Source organism: Stomoxys calcitrans, chromosome 3, assembly GCF_963082655.1.
Source record: "Stomoxys calcitrans chromosome 3, idStoCalc2.1, whole genome shotgun sequence".
In the NCBI taxonomy this organism is placed as follows: domain Eukaryota; kingdom Metazoa; phylum Arthropoda; class Insecta; order Diptera; family Muscidae; genus Stomoxys; species Stomoxys calcitrans.
The window spans coordinates 161,592,574-161,613,714 of record NC_081554.1 but is presented as its reverse complement, the minus strand read 5'-3'; the positions used below and the strand labels follow the sequence as shown (position 1 = coordinate 161,613,714).

The window sequence follows — 21,141 nt, the reverse complement described above, 5'->3', positions numbered from 1 at the left end:
GTACCAATTTTGGTACCAAAATTTAAGAATTTTGAATAAATCATTTAGTCACCCATCATATATTTCCTAGTTGTACCTACATGCCTAATATCATACCTCTAGCTCCATCTGTAATGAAAGTACTAAATGGTACCACTTCCGTTACCAAATATACGTTTGCTCCCGCTACCAGTTCTTTTTTTCCATTTTTTAACCCTCATCCTTTTACAAGACATCTGGGCCAAATGTTAAATTGCAGAATTCTACCTCTATCTCAAATTTCAAAATTCTAAGTCTATCCATCCGCCCTGTACAAAGTTCACACATTTTGTATCTTTTTGCTACTTTTTGCAGTACCTAGATGTACAAATGTTCAAAAACTCTTAAAGTCACCCAGTTCAACCATTTCCATCCGCGCTGGGCAAATATGTACCATTTCGTACTTTTCGGTACTTTTTATTACCTAAACGTATGACCCAAGCCCTAAACCTGTGACCCAAGACCAACATTCGTGTAAAATTTCATGATTCTAGATTTATCCGTTTGGGCTTGGCGATGATCAGTCAGTCAGTCAGCCATCAGGCAGTACCGCAACTGTTTTATATATATATTGTACAATAGATCTCGGAGTTTGACTTTCTGAGCCACTAGATGGCGCAATTCTTATCCGATTTAACTGAAATTTAGCATAAAGTATTTTGTTTGTCTTCCAACAAAAACGCCAAGTATAATCTATATCGGTTCATAACCTGATATAGCTCCCATATAAACCGATCTCCCGATTTTACTTCTTGAGCCCCTAAAGGGCGTAATTCTTATTCGAATTGGCTGAAATACACAACGGCTTCTACTAGGGTCTTAAACATTCAATTTATTTATGGTACGAATCGGACTCATCCATTATCCTTCGTTTGCATGAAAAGGAATACCGAGCACAGAACTCGACAATTGCGATCCACGACTGAACTTATCACGCTTTTACTTATTTGTTATAGAAAGATTTAAATGAAAACCATGGATCGCATTTTTCGAGTTCTATGCGAGGTATCTCTTTTTAAGTTTTAGTCCGATTCGGACCATATATGAATGCTGATCATTGTACAATAGAAGTCATTGTGAAATATTTCAGTTCTTTCGAATAAGAATTGCACCTTGTTTCTGGGCTCAAGAAACAAAATCGGGAGATCGATTTATATGGCAGCTGTATCAAGCTTTTGATCGATTCAGACCATATTAAACACACGTATGTTGAAGGTCATGAGAGAAGCCGTTGCAAAAATTTTCTGCCAAATCGGATGAGAATTGCGCCCTCTAGAGGCTCAAGAAGTCAAGACCCAAGATCGGTTTATATGGCAGCAATATCAGGTTAGGGACCGATTTGAACCATACTTGGCACAGTTGTTGGATACCATAAAAAAGCATGTCGTGCAAGATTTCATTCCAATCGGATAAGAATTGCGCCCTCTAGAGGCTCAAGAAGTCAAGACCCAAGATCGGTTTATATGGCAAGCTATATCAGGTTAGGGACCGATTTGAACCAAACTTGGCACAGTTGTTGGATATCACAACAAAACACGTTGTGCAAAATTTCATTCCAATCGGATAAGAATTGCGCACTCTGGATGCTCAAGAAGTCAAAACCCAAGATCGGTTTATATGGCAATTATTTCAGGTTATGTACCGATTTGTGCCATATATAGCACAGTTATTGGAAGTCACAACAATAAACATCATGCAAAATTTCAGCCAAATCGGCTCAAGAAGTCAAGATCCAATATCCAAGATCCATACTTAGAGCAGTTATTGGAAGTGATACCAAAACATCACGTGCAAAATTTCAGTCAAATCGTTCGAGAATTGCGCCCTCTAGAAGATCAAGAAGTCAAGACCCAAGATCAGTTCATATGTCAGCTATATAAAAACATGGACCGATTTGGCCCATTCACAATCCCAACCCACCTACACAAGTGAAAAGTATTTGTGCAAAATTTCAAGCGGCTAGCTTTACTCCATCGAAAGTTAGCGTGCTTTCGACAGACAGACAGACGGATGGACGGACAGACGGACGGACGGACAGACGGACGGACAGACGGACGGACGGACATGGCTAGATCGACTTAAAATGACATGACGATCAAGAATATATATAATTTATGGGGTCTCAGAGGCATATTTAGAGGTGTTACAAAGAGAATGGCGAAATAAGTATACCCTATGTATGGAGGAGGGTATAACAAGTAAAGAAAGGCAACGTGCGAAATCAGACAAGAATTGTGCCCTCTAGAAGTCAAGACCCAAGATCGGTTTATATGGCAGTTAGATCAGGTTATCAACCGATTTAGACCATACTTGGCACAGTTGTTGGAAGTGATACCAAAACATAAGTGCAATATTTCAGCCAAATCGGATTGCGCCCTCTAGAAGCTGAAGAAGTTAGGACACAAGATCGGTTTATGTGGCAGCTATATGAAAACATGGACCGACTTGGCATTTTTACAATCTCAACCGACCTACACTAATAAGAAGCATTTGAGCAAAATGTCAAACGGTTAGTTTGACTATTTAGAAAGTTAGCGTGATTTCGACAGACAGAAGGGCGGACATGGCTGATCGACCCGGAGCGTCGAGACGTTAAAAAATATAAATACTTTATGGGGTCTTAGACGAATATTTCGAGGAGTTACAAACAGAATGACGAAATTAGTATACCCCCATCCTATGGTGCAGGGTGTAAAAAGAAATAAGGCATTTTTCTGCCTTAAAATTTTTCTTAAGAGTATAAAAAATCGAAAAAACCATTGTTCTTAATTTCAATTCTCAAATATACTTTAGTGCCTGGCCAACAACCATTTTCTTATTTACAAAATTAAAAAAATCTATATTGGATGGATTTCGTATCGCATAGCGTAATTTGTAATTTACTTATATTTTGTTATCAAATTTTCAATTTCCCTCTTTCATTGACATTAAAAACAATTAAACAAACACAAAAAGTGCAACTAACTTTTTCTCTTTTAAACAAAAACTCATTTAGAATTTTGCAGTTGCTTGTCAACTCCTCAAAGTTGACAACCCGTATATTTTCCCCTCTTTTGCTTTTAAAAAGTACATTTTCATGGCAATGCTTTATTGCTACGACATCATAATACTTAGCACACCCTTTTACAAGGATATATCCAATTAAAAACTACATTTTACAGCGTTATGTATATTACTTCATGATTCTGGGAAGCTTCTACTGAAATTTCGCTTCCCTTTTTTGCTATAAACTATAAAAATTCAAAGAAATTTTAATGACAACAGATGCACACACACACACAAGCACACAAAAGAAACTGACAAAAGACAAACAATATGGAATAAATATAAAAATTAATGGGTCATTGTAGGGAGAGATATCGAATGCATATCTCCATTACCGCTCATTATTTTGGAGTCAATGACTTGCATTGGTCAGTTCCCACTGAAGAGGACTTGAAAGTTTCAAGAGAATGTCTTGCAAACTTGCAATGATTGTGGTTGTTATGTGTGTGGGTGTGTGTGTAAGAATATTCTCTAATCCAAAGCATGTCTAAGAAGGTTGTAACAAGAAGTTAAAAATAAGTGTAGCATATTTTCAGGCTTTACAAGCATCATTCCGCCTCTCTGTTGGCTATACCCACAAAGTCTAAAATTCATGCACACTCTCATCAACTTTACGTTAGAGTGTTTGTTGCCTTCTTCTTCTTATTCATTTTTTGTTTGCTGTTTGCAAAACGTTAAGTATCCTCTTGAGTATAATTATGAGAAAAATGACTTAATTGAGGAGCATCAGCAGTGTTATGGTCGTAGTTGTTGATTGTCAGTAAGTGTAACGGCAACAGTGCAACAGTACCACCCAACAGTTACATTGTCATTATCATTGTTACTTGAGAATATATTTCGTTATGTATCATTTTTATACCCACCACCATAGGAAGGGGGGTTACTAATCGAGTCGTTCCGTTGGTAACACCTTGTGATACTGATCTGAAAACCCCATATAGTAAACATATTCTTGACCGTCTAGACATCCAGAGTCGATCCAAATAACGATAGCGCTCGAACGAAAGAAGATATCCTCTTAAATTTTTGTACATATTCTTCTTGTTGATGTAGGTCATTGGGGATTGTAAATGGGCCATACCGGTTCAGATTTGGATATACCTCCCATATTAATGGGTCTCTTGATTTGACTTTTGAAGCCGCTGCAAGCCGCGACTGTTATCCACTTTGGGCGAACATTTTTAAAGAGTGTTTTGATATGTCTTCCAACAACTTTGCCAGTATGGTTAAAATTGGTCTATAACCTTATATAGCTCCCCTATATACCGACCTCATTTGGCAAAAATTTGGTGGTGGTGTTGGTGGGTTCACAAGATTCGGCCCGGCCAAACTTTGAACATTTTATTTCTTTTGAACTTAAAACTAGGAAGTAGACATTGCTTGCTTTATTTTCCAATGAAAGCAGGAGAAGATGGCAGCAAATAAATTTAATTATGAAGTGACATTAAAAACTTAAAAAAAAATCGAAATGTTTTACGCGATAATTGCATAACAAACTACGGCGATAATTGCATAACAATCTATGCTAAAAACTACTTTTAATTGAAAGAAGTTCAATATGTCTAATGAAACGTAAACTTGAAAACATCCCATATCTGAATAGAATAACGGGAATAGAGAAAGTGGGTTTCATCTTGAAAGCATAAATAAATATATAATCGTAACCTCAGATACGCTCAAAAAAGAGTTACTTTTCGTGGTAGACCCAATTGTCTCGGCTATGAGAAAAATCTTCAAGGTCTTTCATACTAGAATAAACTTTGTAAGTACAACAAGTAAAAAGGCATTGGATACCCCCACCTCGGGTTTATATGAAACCCCCTCCCCCCTTTCGTCACAATCCGCTGAAAATAACTTATGCACCCAAACTCGACACGGATATTGGGGGGTCTAATAAATATAAGCCACTGTTGATTTTTTTTTTTTTATTTCAAATTTGAACAAAATCGGGTAATAAATACAGCTATTATAAGCTTCAGACGCTTAATCGGCACATCGGTCTATATGATAGCTATATCTAAATACAGTCCGATCTTTACCATATTTGGGTCGGATGGCAGGAGATCTAAAACTTTTTATTGTTTAAAATTTCAGCGAAATTGGATAAAAAAACAAGTAAAAAGGCGTTAAGTTCGACCGGGCCGAACTTTGGATACCCACCACCTCGGGTATATATGTAAACCACCTTTCATCAAAATTCGGTGAAAATTTCATACCTTATGTCCCATAGCAGTTATATCAAAATATGTTTCGATTTAAACCAAATACTAATAAGAATTGTAGCTATATCTTAAAATAAACCCATCTGAACCATATACGACACGGATGTCGAAAAGCCTAACATGAGTCATTGTGGCAAATTTCAGTGAAATCGGATTATAAATACGCCTTTTATAGGGCCAAGACTATGAATCGAGATATCGGTCTACATGGCAGTTATATCCAAATCTGAACCGATTTGGGCCAAGGTGTAGAAAAATGTCGAAGAGCCTAACACAAAGCTCTGTCCCAAATTCCGGCGATATCGGATAATAAAAGCGCATTTTATAGGCCCCAAAACTTAAATCGAGAGATCGGTCTATATGGCAGCTATATTCAAATCTGGGCCGATCTGGGCCAAATTGAAGAAGGACGTCGAAGAGCCTTACTAAACTCACTGTCTCAAATTTCAGTGACATCGGACAATAAATGGGTCTTTTATGGCCCCAAACCTAAAACCGAGATATCGGTCTATATGACAGCTATATCCAAATCTGGACCGATCTGTGCCATATTGCACAAGTATGTCAAGGGGCTTAACTTAACTCACTGTTCCAAATTTCGGCGATATCGGACAATAAATACGCATTTTATAGGCCCAAAACCATTAATCGAGAGATCGGTCTATATGGCAGCTATATCCAAATCTGAACCGATCTGGGCTAAATTGACAAAGGATGTCGAAGGGCCTAAGACAACTCACTGTCCCAAATTTCGGCGACATCGGACAATAAATGTGGCTTTTATGGGCCTGACACTATAAATCGGAGGATCGGTCTATATGGCAGCTATATTCAAATCTGAACCGATCTGAGCCAAATTGACGAAGGAGGGCCTAAGAAGAAGGGCCTAACACAATTTACTGTCCCGAATTTCATCATAATCGGATAATAAAAGTGGCTTTTGTGGGCCTAAGACCCCAAATCGGAGGATCGGTCTATATGGCAGCTATATCCAAATCTGAACCGATCTGGGCTAAATTGACAAAGGATGTCGAAGGGCCTAAGACAATTCACTGTCCCAAATTTCGGCGACATCGGACAATAAATGTGGCTTTTATGGGCCTGACACTATAAATCGGAGGATCGGTCTATATGGCAGCTATATCCAAATCTGAACCGATCTGGGCTAAATTGACAAAGGATGTCGAAGGGCCTAAGACAACTCACTGTCCCAAATTTCGGCGACATCGGACAATAAATGTGGCTTTTATGGGCCTGACACTATAAATCGGAGGATCGGTCTATATGGCAGCTATATCCAAATCTGAACCGATCTGAGCCAAATTGACGAAGGAGGGCCTAAGAAGAAGGGCCTAACACAATTTACTGTCCCGAATTTCATCATAATCGGATAATAAAAGTGGCTTTTGTGGACCTAAGTCTCTAAATGGGAGGATCGGTCTATATGGCAGCTATATCCAAATCTGAACCGATCTGGGCCAAATTAACGAAGGAAGTCGAAGGGCCTAACGCAACTCACTGTCCCAAATTTCAGCGAAATCGGATAATAAATGTGGCTTTTATTGGCCTTAGACCCTTAATCGGAGAATCGGTCTATATGGCAGCTATATCCAAATCTGGACCGATCTGAGCCAAATTGACGAAGGATGTCGAAGGGCCTAACACAAATCCCTGTCCCAAATTTCAGCGAATCGGGTAATAAATGTGGCTTTTATGAGCCTAAGACCCCAAATCGGCGGATCGGTCTATATGGGGGCTATATCAAGATGTAGTCCGATATAGCCCATCTTCGAACTTAACCTGCTTTTGGACAAAAAAAAGATTCTGCGCAAAGTTTCAGCTCAATATCTCTATTTTTAAAGTCTGTAGCGTGAAGTTTTGGGAAGATTCGTTGTACGAAGTTTTGGGAAGATTGATCAATAAATGCCCTTGCAGTGGCTCTAGAAGTGAAAATCGGGCGATATATACATAAGAGAGCTATGTGTAAATCTGAACATCCATGAAATTCACCAGTATTTTTGAGAGTCATTAGAAAATCCTTCCTGTAGAGAGAATCGGTTAATAAATTACCATTTTATTGCATTATTACTGAAAATCGGAAGAACATATATATGGGAGCTATATCCAAATCTGAACCGATATTTTCCAATTTCAATAGGATTCGTCTCTAGGCCGAAAAATATGCTTGAAAACTGTGACCTGTACTTTGTACACAAATTAACATGGACAGACAGACAGTCAAACAGACAGACGGACAGACAGACAGACGGACAGACAGACGGATAGACAGACGGACAGACAGACGGACAGACAGGCAGGCAGACAGGCAGACAGGCAGGCAGACAGACGGACAGCCGGACAGACAGACAGACGGACAGACAGACGGACAGACAGACGGACAGACAGACGGACAGACAGACGAACAGACAGACGGACAGACAGACGGACAGACAGACGGACAGACAGACGGACAGACGGACAGACAGACGGACAGACAGACGGACAGACAGACGGACAGACAGACGGACAGACAGACGGACAGACAGACGGACAGATAGAAGGACAGACAGACGAACTCACAGACAGACGGATATAGCTAAATCGAATCAGAAAGTGATTCTGAGTCGATCGGTATACTTGTCAATGGGTCTATTTTTCATCCTTCCGGGTGTTACAAACAAATGCACCAAGTTATAATACCCTGTACTTTAAATACTTGCAGGTTACTTATTTTATAATATTATGGGATTGGCTTTTCAAACTATGACCAAATCGTCTATCAAATTAAGATGTTATGACCCGTCACCGAAATGCCTACATAAGTGACAGCTTATCATGTCACTTATGTAGGCAAGCTATTTAAGCGACCTTCTTTACGTTACATGTTCTGCAATGATAACAGCTGTTTTAAATCAACAACAAAAAAACGCGCAAGCTCAATAGGTCGACTACGGGTCAAGGTGTATATCTGCATATCTTTATAAATATAGTGCACAGCAAGTGATCGCTTCAATTTGCTCCTAACCTAAAATTTTCTCATACAACATATTTTTATACCCTACACCACTACAGTGGTACAGGGTATTATAACTTAGTGCATTTGCTTGTAACACCCAGAAGGTAGAGAGATAGACCCATTGGTAAGTATACCGATCGACTCAGAGTCACTTTCTGATTCAGTTTAGCTATGTCTGAGCTAACTGAGCCACCATGGATCGCATTTGTCAAGTTCTCCGTATAGACTAACAAAGGATAATGGATAAAAATTGCCATGGTATCGGAGCCAAATCACGTTATGGACCGATTTGGAACATACTTAGTTTAGATGTTGCAGACCATAGGAGGAGTCATTGTGCAAAAATTCAGTCGAATCGGATAAGATTTGCGCCTTATAGGGACTCAAGAAGTAATATCGAGAGATCGGTTTATATGGGAGCTATATCAAGTTATATACCGATACTGACCATATTTGGGACACATGAAGAAGGTTATAGGAGAAGTCGTTGTTCAAAATTTCAGCCAAATCGCATACGAATTGTGCTCTCTTTAGGCTCAACAAGTGCAATCGGGAAATCATTTTATATGGAAGTTATATCAGGTTATGAACCGATTTGAATAATATTTGCCATAGTTCTTGAAGTCAAAACAGAAGATGTCATGAAAAATTTTAAACAAATCGGATAATAATTGCGCTCTCTACAGGTTCACGATTTCAAGATCCAAGATCGGTTTATTGGCAGCTATATCAAAACATGGACCGATATGACCCATTTACAATCCCGACCTAGACTAGTAGCAAATATTTGTGCAAAAATTCAAGTACCTATCTTTACTCCTTCGAAAGTTTGCGTGCTTTCGACAGACGGACGGACATGGCTAAATCTATTGAGAACGTCAAGACGATCAAGAATATTTCACTGTGAATATATATTCCAAACGGAATGAAGAAATAAGTATATCCCCATCCTTCTTGAGCCTCTAGAGGGCGCAATTCTTATCCAATTTGGAGAAAATTTTGTACAATGACTTCTACCATGGTCTCCAATATCCAAACGAAGTATGTGTATGTTTTGAATAACCTGATATGGCTCCAATAGCATGGCAAATTTTGTTCATTAAAAAGAACTTCACAAATGCGATCCATAGCAGAGGGTATATTAAATTCGCCCGGTTGTACGAGTTTTATCGATTAGTACGAGTTTTATCGATTGTTGTCAGTAATCTAATTAAATTAGAAATATTAATGCCAGAAAATAGTGCATAGTTTTAGGGGTTTTTTTTCCAAAAAATAGTGCATACTTTAAGGGGGATTCAAATGAAATTAAATAAGTTATATTAATTTTTTTTATTTCAACCTAGAAAAATTCCTAATATAATGTTTTATTTTATTTTATGAAAAAAATCGCTATCTATCAACCACTTCACAAGCAAACCTTTACAAGCTTTTATTTTATGTACATGTCCTTTCTCCTTAAACTCTATTTAATTATAACATGCAATTTTTTAATTTCCTCCATTCCACAATATAATATCTCACTTCCATTTCAATAGACTTACCGGACCAACAAGTTGTAAATTTTTTGTCGCTCTCCTCCTTACAGAAGAAATACCTCAGGAATCGAAAAAGGCGCCAAAAATATATCCAAAGGACTAAGGGAAGGAGAAATCAAAACGATGAACAAAAACCAAGTATAAGTGAAGAGTTTGTTTTGAAACACGCACACACACTCACTGTAGACTAACACCAAAGCTTAATGTAGTAAAAATCTAATAATAAAAAATATTTTTTTTTTTTTTTGTTTTTTTCCTTTCTTAATTTTTTGTTTTTTTTTTCAAAAAAAGTCCTTGAAAAGTAAAATGAAGTTTTTATTAAATCAAAATTCAGTTAGGCGGAAACATTGTTTAGTGAAACGGAAAGAAAGAATTTATAAAACACACACGTTAACGCACCTGCTGCGTCTTGGCTAAACTAAAAATGGCCAACTATCGAGCATCAGCCAACCGAATGAACGAACTAACTAACGAACGTCTACGAGCATATGAACGAAAATAGCGCTTAACAATGTTGGTGGCAATGCATGAGGAAAAAACACAAAACAAACAACTATGCAACTATAACCGACCAGCCGCTACAAACGGTGAAGCACGACTACAATGATTATTGCGAGATGGTGTACGGAGGAATACGATGGCAATGACAACGACAATGGCTACGGCAGAAGAGCGTATGGCGTACGGCAACAGAACCCAAGCAATTCTGCAACAACATGTAGTTGGTGGGGTGGTTGGTGCTATTGCCACAGACATTCGTAGCCATTGTCAGCAGCAGGCAGGTAGTAATAAAGGCATGAATACTGGTTGTGAATAGCACCGAAGTGGTACAGTGATTCTGTGGAGGGGGGCACAAAATGAAAGGAGTCCAACTTTTTACAGTTTTCCATTGTACCATGGTCCCATAAGTCAGCACTGGTCTCCGCACCAACCTACCAAACATAGGGCTGAAGGAGAAGAAGGCCTTCTTTCTTCCCTGCTCCCTATCCAGGACAATGTCGAATCGAGGACTAAATCTAGGTCTTAAATCTAGGCTTTGAAAGGCCATATCGGTTGAATGATATATTTGGGAGCTATATCTAAATCTGAACAGCTATATGCAAATCTTGATCGATCTAGACCAACTTAAAGAAATATGTGGAGGGGCTAAACTTAACTCTTTGCCCCAAATTTCGGCAACATCGGACAATAAATGCGCTTTTTATGGCACCAAAACCTAAAACCGAGAGATCGGTCTAAATGGCAGCTGTATCCAAATCTGGACCGATCTGAGCCAAATTGACGGAGGATGTTGAAGGGCCTAACACAACTCACTGTCCCAAATTTTCTCAAAATCGGATAATAAATGAGGCTTTTATGGGCCTAAGACCCTAAATTGGAGAAACGGTCTATATGGCAGCTATATCCAAATCTGAACCGATCTAGACCAAATTCACGGAGGATGTCGAAGGGCTTAACACAACTCACTGTCCCGAATTTCAGCAAAATCCGATAATAAATGTGGCTTTTATGGGCCTAAGACCCTAAATCGGAGGATCGGTCTATATGGCAGCTATATCAAAATCTAAACCGATCTGAGCAATATTGACGGAAGATGTCGAAGGGCCTAAGACAACTCACTGTCCCAAATTTCAGCAAAATCGTATAATAAATGTGACTTTTATGGGTCTAAGACCCTAAATTGGAGGATCGGTCTATATGGCAGCTATATCCAAATCTGGACCGATCTAAGCCAAATTGACGGAGGATGTCGAAGGGCCTAAGATAACTCACTGTCCCAAATTTCAGCAAAATCGCATAATAAATGTGGCCTTTATTGGCCTAAGAACCTAAATCGGCGGATCGGTCTATATGGGGTATATCAAGATATAGTCCGATATAGCCCATCTTCGAACTTAACCTGCTTATGAATAAAAAAAAACCTGTGCAAAATTTCAGCTCAATATATCTATTTTTGAAGACTGTAGCGTGATTTCAACAGACAGGCGGACAGACGGACAGACGGACGGACATGTCTAGATCGTCTTAGATTTTTACGCTGATCAAGAATATATATACTTTATAGGGTCGGAAATGGATATTTCGATGTGTTGCAAACGGAATGACAAAATGAATATACCCCCATCCGAAGGTGGTGGGTATAAAAATGGTTGTGAATATCAACGAAATTCTTTATTTCTGTGAAAGTAGACTCGACGCCATTATGTATGGAACTCGATTTCTTTTGCATAACTACCAGGGCACGCCAGCAGAAGTCCTGACGCTTAACCCAATTTTCGACAATTTGAAGGCATAAATCAGCCGATACTGATGCATTTTCCCGTTCGATATTCGTAAGTTCATCAATCGTCCCTGGCTTGTTGACATAGACCATAGACTTCACGTAGCCCTACAGGAAATAGTCTAACGGGGTCAAATCGCACAAAACAAATTGCAAATTTTGCCCATGAACATTCCACTTAGGAACAAGGGCAAACATCTCTCCTATCAATGAGTGCAGTCCGATTAAAGTTTAAGCTCAATGATTAGGGGCCTCGACTTTATAGCCGAGTCCGAAGGGCATGCCGCAGTGCGATACCTCTTTGGAGAGAAGTTTTACATGGCATAGTACCTCTCAAATGTTGCTAGCATTAGGAGGGGAAAAACCCGCTGAAAAAAATTTTTTTCTGATGGTCTCGCCAGGATTTGGACCCAGGCGTTCAGCGTCATAGGCGATCATGCTAACCTCTGCGGTACAGTGGCCTCCAAATCGCACAAAACACGTTCTCCAAATCTGGTCTCCAATAAATTGTTTATTCGCTGTGTGGCTTATGCCCAGTCCTGGAACCACATGTCCCCCAAGTCCATATCATCTAATTGGGGCCAAAAATATTCCGTTTTCATTGAATTATAGCGATTTCCATTCACAGTAACGTGCCGGTCTTAATTATCACGGAAGAAGTACGGCCAAGTGACGCCGCCGACCCATAAACCGCACCAAACCGTAATTTTTTCGGGATGCAATGGTGACTCATGGAGTACGTGTGGATTGCGATATTTTGCGCATATTTTGCTTATTGACGAAGCCATTCTGTCAGAAATGAGCCTCAACCCTGGAGATGATTTTTCTCTCTTAACGTTGAGGCCACTGACTCCGAATTTCGGTTGTAAATTTTAATAACATCGACTCGATGTTGGCTCGTATATCTTACCATCATGAAATGGCAAACCTAACTGAAGAGAAGAACAGCAGCAGCAAAAACATGGCATCGTTTGCTGTCCCTATCGGCCTACTTTTGTAGCGTCCGTGTTCAAAAACCCGATATTTTGATGAAGTAAGTGACAGAAGCAAATCGGTTTGACCATGAATTATTGACCATTACTGGTTTTTTTTACATTTGAACATAATTTTTAAGTATAGTAGTATGGATCAGTAGGAATGCATTGGATCTTGACTTCTTGATCCTCCAGAGGGCGCAATTTTTATCCGATATGGCTGAAATTTGGCATTGGATGTTTGGGTTTGATTTCCAATATACTAAAATTAGTAGCGCCAAAAAAGAGACTTGTGCAAAATTTCATGACAATCGGGTAATAAATGCGACCTGTAACTTGATCACAAGAAGACATGGACAGACAGACGGACTGATGGACATAGCTAAATCGAATCAGGAAGTGATTATTATCCGATCGGCATACTTATGAATGGATCTAGCTCTTCTTCTTCTAAGCGTTGCAAACAAATGCTCACAGTTATAATACCCTGTACCTCAGTGGTGGTGTAGGGTATAAAAATTTCAGCGGATGCTATCCTTCCTTATGCTGGCGACATTTGTGAGATACCATGCCGTGTAAAAACTTCTCCTCAAAGTGGTGTCGCAATTCAGCATGCCGTTCGGACTCGCCCATAAAAAGGAGGCCTGTTATCATTGAGCTTAAACTTGAATCGGACTGCACTCATTGATATGTGAGTGCCGGCCGGGCCGAATCTTTTATACCCTCCACCATTGATCGCATTTGCCGAGTTATATGCGCGGTAGCTCTTTTTAGACAAACATAGAATATTGAATAAGATCTGTTATGCTATTGGAACTATATCAAGTTGTAGTCCGATGCGGACCATAAAAGAACGATGAACATTGTAGAAGTCACTGTATAATATTTCAGTTCATTCGGATAAGAATTGCGCCTTGTAGGGGCTCAAGAAGCAAAATCGAGAGATAAGTTTATATGGGAACTGTATCAAGCTATTGCTCGATTCCGACCATATAAGACACGTATGTTGAAAGTCATGAGAGAAGCCGTTGTACAAAATGTCTGCCAAATCGGGTGAGAATTCCGCCCTCTAAAGGCTCAAGGAGTCAAAATCCCAGATCGGTTAATATGGCAGCTATGTGAGGTTCTATACCGATTTACGCCATACTTGGCACAGTTGTTGGAAGTCATAACAAAACACCTCATGCAAAATTTCAGCCAAATCGGATAAGAATTGCGCCCTCTAGAGGCTCAAGAAGTCAAGACCCAAGATCGGTTTATATGGCAGCTATATCAAAACATGGACCGATTAAAACCATACTTAACGTAATTGTTGGAAGTGCTACCAGAACACTATGTTCAAAATTTCAGTAAAATCGGATAAGAATTGCGCCCTCTAGAGGCTCAAGAAGTCAAGACCCAAGATCGGTTTATATGGCAGCTTTATCAAAACATGGACCGATTAAAACCATACTTAACGTAGTTATTGGAAGTGCTACCAGAACACTACGTGCAAAATTCCAGTAAAATCGGATAAGAATTGCGCCCTCTAGAGGCTCAAAAAGTCAAGACCCAAGATCGGTTTATATGGCAGCTATATCAAAACATGGATCGATTTAAACCATACTTAGCGTAGTTCTTGGAGGTGCTACCAAAACACTACGTGCGAAATTTCTATAAAAACGGATAAGAATTGCGCCCTCTAGAGGCTCAAGAAGTCAAGACCCAAGATCGGTTTATATGGCAGCTATATCAAAACATGGACCGATTAAAACCATACTTAACGTAGTTATTGGAAGTGCTACCAGAACACTACGTGCAAAATTTCAGTTAAATCGGATAAGAATTGCGCCCTCTAGAGGCTCAAGAAGTCAAGACCCAAGATCGGTTTATATGGCAGCTATATCAAAACATGGACCGATTAAAACCATACTTAGCGTAGTTGTTGAAAGTGATAGCAAAGCACTATGTGCAAAATTTCAGTAAAATCGGATAAGAATTGCGCCCTCTAGAGGCTCAAGAAGTCAAGACCCAAGATCGGTTTATATGGCAGCTATATCAAAACGTATACCGATTTGGCCCATTTGTAATACCAACCGACCAACACTAATAAGAAGTATTTGTGCAAAATTTCAAGCGACTAGCTTTACTCCTTCGAAGGTTAGCGTGCTTTCGACAGACAGACGGACGGACGGACAGACGGACCGACATGGCTAGATCGACTTAAAATGACATGACGATCAAGAATACTTTGTGGGGTCTTAGGTGGGGTCTTTCGAGGTGTTACAAACAGAATGACGAAATTAGTATACTCCTATCCTATGGTGGAGGGTATAAAAATGTTTAAATTTTATCTAAAATCGATTGTGTTCGTACCTGGGCTAAACAGTGACACACATTTTTGATCAAGAAGTATTCTTAACAATTGATCCAGCTCGTTGTCTCCTTAACAAACGAATAAAGAAATATTCATCCTTCACCACAATCGTGACGCAAGGGTAAAATAATATTCATGACATCACACTACCACTGTCTTTCAAAGTGCTGATGCCATGGCTGCTGTTGTTGATAGCTATAGTTCTTGTACTCTACGTTTCTAAAGGCGATGGTGATAATGATGATGATGATGTTGATGACATGAATGGAACTGACAACATATAGTAGTGGCCGTTAGTAGATATGAATAGCTGTGCTGCTATTCTTTATTTTATTTTATTTTATTCTTTTTCATTATTCAATTTTCCATGTTAACCGCCAACATCAGTAGCTACAACGGTAAGGGCAACCTCATCTGCAGCAGCACCCATAACAGTTCAACAGCATCTGGTAGACGTAGTCTATAAGTGGAACAATGTTAACATAAAATGCAACGATGTAAATAAGCAGCAACTAAACGGGGCATAGGAATGTATTGGAATTGGAATAGCACGATTGCAGTTCGTTGAAAATTGTCTTTCAGTTGGTAATTTTAACAGAGCTTTAACAGTATTTACTCAACCCCAAAATGTAAGCTTTGCCTTGCCTAATATGTGTGAGTGTTTTTTGAAGTCCCAAGGGCTATTTTAACAGTACTCACTTAACAGCAATTTTCTACATGAGACTGACACTCAACCTTATGTTACGTGCAATTGCTGGTTATTTGGATGGGTTTTAAGACAGCTTTGCACCTATTTTTGGACCACTGAATAACCGATTCTATGGCAGGCAAGTTGTTAGTGCGGCTGCAGCATTTCTGTTACTGCAGCTCATTGCTGCTGCAACATTTCTGTTACTGCAACCAACTGCTACTGCAACTTCCGTTGTTATTGTCCAGAAACGTGCCTGAATCAACTTCGGTTTAGTGTGAATTTGTTTTCTTTTGTTCCTTCATTCATTTATCCCCCCCCCCCCCCACATAAAAGCCCCAACCCTTTTTTCAAATAAAAAAACACACTCTTCCGTTAAGCATTAATGATCTTACTTGGTATGTGTATTTTCCACAACATGGAATAACAAATTGTACCGCTGTTTGGTTAAACGAGGGTATGATTAACCTGCCAAGAGGAGAACATTGGGGAGGCAAATTAGTAGTTGTATTAGATTTATGAATGCGATTGAAATTATTAAATTTTTTATGTTTTTTTATCAGTGTACTAAACATAAAATATTACACAGTTCCATAGTGCGTATAAGTTATTTTAATATTAGTCCTTTGTGACGTATGATTATCAAAGTGGTTGGGGAGCCGGGGTAAGGCTAACCTGCTTAAAGTAAAAATTTGGAGAGGCACCTTAGTATTTGTATTAGAGATATGAAAACAATTGAAATTATTTAATTTATTTTAAGTTTTTTTATCAATGTACTTAACATAAAACACTAAACAGTTCTGTAGTGCGTATAAGTAATTTTAATATTAGGCCCTTCTGACGTATAATTATCTAAGTGGTTGTGGAGCAAGAGGCAATTTTGAAAATATGTTAGATATACGAACAAAATTGAAATAATTTTTTTTCAGCTTTTTTTTATCAATGTACTAAACAGTTCTGTAGTGCGTATAAGTAATTTTAATATTAGGACCTTGTGACGTATGATTATCGAAATGGTTCTTGACCCGAAGTAAGGCTTCAACTGGGTTTAAAAGAGGCGTATAGCTGGACGATGTACAGCTGCGAAAAATAGGCTGCTACGAAAAAGAAGCAAAGTCCAACCACGAGCAGCAAAAGCCTAGAAAGTGCTAAGGGACATCCATGTAAATCCATCCAATAGGTCTTATTAACTGAAGCTCTGTGGGGAGTAGACTTCCTAACTGTATGGTCTTGCGATGGGTATATATGCCGTACCTTATGGTTGGTACTTTGAACCACTGAGGCAAATCTGTTTTGGTAAAGAACTGACACCATGGCCATAGAACGCAGACTGAAGAATGTACTTATAAGGTCTTATATCGACTATTGAGAGAAAGTCTCTGCATACAAAAGGGCCCTTGAAGCCAATACGGAGAACGGCAATGTTTCCGGGACTAATAACGGCTTTAGATTCCAACAAGTAAAAGCGTGCTAAGTTCGGCCGGGCCGAATCTTATATACCCTTCACCATGGAACGCATTTGTCGAGTTCTTTACCGGGCATATCTCCTTAGTCAAAACAAAATATAAGAAATGATTTGCTCTGCTATTAGAGCGATATCAAGATATGGTCCGGTTTGGACCACAATTAAATTATATGTTGGAGAGCTATGTAAAATGTCAGCCAATTCGAATAAGAATTGCGCCCTTTGGGGGCTCAAGAACTAAAAAAAGGAGATAGATTTATATGAGAGCTGTATCGGGCTATAGACCGATTCACACCATAATAAACACGTATGTTGATGGTCAAAGGAGAATCCGTCGTACAAAATTTCAAGCAAATCGGATAATAATTGCGACCTCTAGAGGCTCAAGAAATCAAGATCCCAGATTGGTTTATATGGCAGCTATATCAGGTTATAAACCGATTTGAACCTTATTTGACACAGTTGTTGAAAGTAAGAATAAAACACGTCTACCAAAATTTCAGCCAAATCGGATAGGAATTGCGCCCTCTAGAAGCTCAAGAAGTCAAGTCCCCAGATCTGTTTATATGACAGCTATATTAGTTTATGGACCGATTTGAACCATACTTGCCACAGTTGTTGGATATCATAACAAAACACGTCGTGCAAAATTTAATTCCAATCGGATAAGAATTGCGCCCTCTAGAGGCTCAAGAAGTCAAGATCCCAGATCGGTTTATATGACAGCTATATCAGGTTATGAACCGATTTGAACCTTATTTGACACAGTTATTGAAAGTAAGAATAAAATACGTCATGCAAAATTTCAGCCAAATCGGATAAGAATTGCTCCCTCTAAAAGCTCAAGAAGTCCCCATTTCTGTTTATATGACAGCTATATCAGGTTATGGACCGATTTGAACCATACTTGGCACAGTTGTTGGATATCATAACAATATACTTCAAATCGGATAAGAATTGCGCACTCTAGAGGCTCAAGAAGTCAAGACCCAAGATCGGTTTATATGACAGCTATATCAGGTTATGAACCGATTTGAACCATACTTGCCACAGTTGTTGGATATCATAACAAAACACGTTGTGCAAAATTTCATTCCAATCGGATAAGAATTGCGCACTTTAGAGGCTCAAGAAGTCAAGACCCAAGATCGGTTTATATGGCAGCTATATCAGGTTATGGACCGATTTGAACCATACTTGGCACAGTTGTGCAAAATTTGATTTCAATCGGATAAGAATTGCACACTCTAGAGGCTCAAGAAGTCAAGACCCAAGATCGGTTTATATGACAGGTATATCAAAACTTGGACCGATATGGCCCATTTACAATACTAATCGACCTACACTAATAAGAAGTATTTGTGAAAAATTTCAAGCGGCTAGCTTTACTCCTTCGGAAGTTAGCGTGCTTTCGACAGACAGACGGAAGGACATGGCTAGATCGACATAAAATGTCAAGACGATCATGAATATATATACTTTATGGGGTCTCAGACGAATATTTCGAGTAGTTACAAACAGAATGACTAAATTAGTATACCCCCCATCCTATGGTGGAGGGTATAAAAAAAATTAAAAATTTTGCCCATGAACTTTCCACTAAGGCACAGGGGCAAACTTACCACATTTCAATGAGTGCAGCCCGATTCAAGTTTGGCCTCAATGATAAGGGGCCTCCTTTTTATAGCCCAGTCCGAACGGCGTGCCGCAGTGCAACACCTCCTTGAAGAGAAGTTTAACATGGCATAGTACCTCACAAATGTTACCAGCATTAAGAGGGGAAAACCACCGCTGACAATTTTTTCTAATGGTCTTGCCAGGATTCGAACCCAAGCGTTCAGCGTCATGGGCGAAAATGCTAACCTCTGCGTTACGGTGGCTTTAGGTTCCAACACAATCAAATTTATGGTACACCAGCAAATCGTTGGTTAGAAACTATCACCATGCAGTAGGTTGTTGATTTCCCTTCATGATGCAGTTGGATGCATAGAAGGGAATTTCGGAGAAAAGGCGAATGAAATTTGGCAGTCTCCTGAGACATTAAAGTAGTGAAATGTTCTTAGTTCTTGGGAACCCTCCACCATAAATTGTCATAAAAATTTACACAAAAAAACTTAGTTGAACGTCACACGAGTACTTTACTTACAAAAATTCTGCTAATTTAGCTAAAAATTCAAGCTCCATGGGGCCGTAGAAGGCTAACAGGGAGATCGGTTTCTATACGAGCTATATCATAGACCTATTTGAACAATATTTACCACATATGGTGCAAGTCATTACCGACTTCTCGTGCAAAATTTTAACCAAATCGGACTTGCGACTTCCAGGGCCTCAAGATTCCAAACCGGACCTGGCATGAAGATAGAGCTGGTCCCGATTGATCAGATCCCCCGCTAGACGATGCTGCGAGTGTGGATTCTCCTCCAGTATAGGAGGACGAAGCCATACTCAGGAAAAGGACAAAAAAAGCATCTGCTAGCGGAGAGCTGGACAAGTAACGGCAAGGATCAGGGTTGGTTCAGAATCCTTGTCACTCCTTAAGTCCTTGCTGGAAAGGTCAAGTTCGGCTTAAACCATTTGAGAATGGTCCTGCTCTCGATCGAGAACCGTGGTTACGAGGTAACAAGGTTTGTGAACTCAGATCACGAAATCTGAATTGCATGCTGCAGGAGTCCCTTCGAGTCACCCTGCCCTGGCTTGAGCGGATATTCCGAGCGAGCCTGGCATGGTCCTACATACCGAGGGCATGCAGGGAAGTTGGTCTTTATCCCCAAGGCGGGAAGAATAAACCACAGTACGACAAAGGGTAATAGGTCTATTAGTCTGTCATCGAAATGGGTTGACGACTAACCCAGGGAAGACAGAGCTGGTGCTCTTCACGAGTAGATATAATATACCGGAGTTCAGACTCCCGTCCTTGGATGGAGTCTTCTGCGGCTGTCAAAGGAGGCGAAGTACCTAGGCATAGTCATCGACTCGAAACGGTCCTGGAAGAGGAACACCGATGAAAAAGCCGTAAGGCACTGTGGGCTTTTTACGCCTGCAGGAGGATGTTCGGTAGGATGTGGGAAGTAACTCCCAAGATGATTTATAGAATGTATACGGCCATCGCAAGACCAGTACTGGTCTATGGAGCACTGGTATGGTGAAATGCCGTAGAGAAGAGGACGCGTGCGAGGGAGTTCGAGAATATTCAGAGTCTAGCCTGCGTCGGTGTCACAGATGCACTGAGATCCACACAGCAGGCAGGCCTGGAGGCGATGCTGGATATGCAGCCTATTGAGGCCTATATTCGGAACTGAGCGCTTCGGCTGAGTGAGGTCAGCATGCTGAAGGAGGATGGTTGCGGCCTCTCGCGGCCTATAAGACCTCGATCTACACAGATGGCTGCAAGATGAAGTCAGGGATTGGGGTTGGGGGTCTACTCTGATGGATTGGGAGTATTCTCTGTATGTCTTTGAGGCTGCCGGACGAGTGTACGGTCTTTCAGGCAGAGGTCTGTGCCATTGCAGTGGCCGCAAGAGAAATTTTGGTACAGTGC

General features: G+C 39.9%; 1 protein-coding gene across 4 annotated transcripts in view; it reads right to left on the bottom strand.

The window, feature by feature from the left end:
* Nucleotides 1-10,453, bottom strand: part of LOC106086062 (guanine nucleotide-binding protein subunit gamma-e) — a 312,964-nt gene extending 302,511 nt beyond the window's left edge. Inside the window, exons 1-3 of one of the 4 annotated variants that reach the window (XM_013250584.2) lie at nucleotides 10,236-10,453; nucleotides 10,008-10,129; nucleotides 9,843-9,935 (exon numbers count right to left, since the gene is read on the bottom strand). The gene's annotated coding sequence lies outside the window, so the exon portion shown is untranslated. The other 3 variants (XM_013250583.2, XM_013250585.2, XM_059364489.1) reach the window with 3 other exon arrangements.
* Between the last annotated feature and the right edge of the window lie 10,688 nt (nucleotides 10,454-21,141).